Genomic DNA, 1,695 nt, shown 5'->3' with positions numbered 1-1,695 from the left:
TGTTTCTCGGAATATTCTGACGGCCAAAGTTCATCGGAATATTCCGATACCTCTTTTCTCTCGGAATGTTTCCGAGGACCGTTCCATCGGAAATATCCGAGGAGATACCGACGAACAGTCCTAGGAAATGTTTCGTCGGAATGTCCTCAGAATCTTTAGTTCTCGGTATTCCCTCGGAATTTTCCGAGGAAATTCCGAGGAAATTTTACTTTCCGACGAGATATTTCCGACGACCATTCTCGTCAGTGTGTCCTCGGAATACCGTTATTCCGAGGACATACCGACGATATTTGTCGTCGGAATACCGGTGTTTTCCTGTAGTGCAGAGGTTTTTAATTAAAGTATCTAGTATTAAGAATAGTTAATTGAATATCTCAAAATGGTGACATACACATCTAAAAATATCTGAAAGTATATATCTTACAATTTTGAGATAGCTATTCAGTTATTTATTTTTAGATTAGATATTCAAAACTAAAAATCCCTCAAATGGAGTGGTACGGCGTGCTTGGAAATGTGCTAAGTATCCCGAGTTTGAAACCTATCAAATTCAGATTTACCCGTTTGTGTGGCCATGCGACATGATATCTAATTTCCATTGCAAGCAACCAAGTCTATTTGGCGCCGGTGGATAGGCCCCTAGGAGATTAGTCGGTTGGACCTCGGTCCACCGGACACCCCAGGATTATAAAAAAAACAAAAAAAAAAAACAAAAACATAAAAAATGTTATGAATCATGAAGTGGATGGTCCATAACTTAGACCATACAAGTTCAAGACTAGAGTCCATTGGAGGTTTACATCCAGCCACATGGAAGACCCATTCAACCTTAGTCTTTATGAGTTTGACCATATCATTATGTAGAGTATCTTTGTAATCAATTCTCCCATTGACTCCACCTTGTATGAACCACTATATATAGTGGTGTAAGCAATAAGAAATATACAACACATTCTCACAAATCTTCTCTCAAATCTTAACACGTTATCAGCACGAGACTCTCTCCACCTGAGCAATCCCATCCGCCGGCGATCATCTCTTTTCCGGCCATCTCTTCCGGCCCTCAGCCTTGCTCCGCCGGCCAAGTCTATCTCTCTCATGGTGGTCCATTCAGAATCCTTGTAGTGTAAAAGGTAAACAAATCAAAACCTAAAGATCTAAGAACATCATATATCTGAATCTTGGATCATTTTTCCATGCATCCGATTGTCATTTTGTTAAAACCGATAATGCATGCTTGCATATCATTGACTATTCTGATCATGGTGCATTTAAATTAAAATTTAATTGATTCAGATTGCTTGCATCTAATTGATTCAAATTGCTTGCATCTAATTAGATTAAATCGGTTATTGTTTAAACTAAGCATGTTTGTTTTAATTGAAATAATAAACCTGCCTTGAAACCAAATTGATTGAAAATCTAATTGAATTTGGTTTAGACATATCCTGAAAATTATAATTTTTCCTTCACTACAAGAAAACACATGCTTTGCGAGGAAATTTAATGAGGAAAAACAATCCTCGTAAATTTACGTCGATTTTACGAGAAACTTACGTGGAAAACTAAAGTCATCGTTATTTCCTCGTAACGTAACGACAAAAGTGTTTCGTCGTAAAGTGGATGCAATTTGACGAGTATTTTACGCGGAAAAACTATTTCCTCGTAAATACGACGTAAACTTTGCGTGTTATT

Source organism: Brassica oleracea, chromosome C8 (assembly GCF_000695525.1).
Source record: "Brassica oleracea var. oleracea cultivar TO1000 chromosome C8, BOL, whole genome shotgun sequence".
NCBI lineage: Eukaryota > Viridiplantae > Streptophyta > Magnoliopsida > Brassicales > Brassicaceae > Brassica > Brassica oleracea.
Note: the sequence above shows the minus strand (reverse complement) of the source record.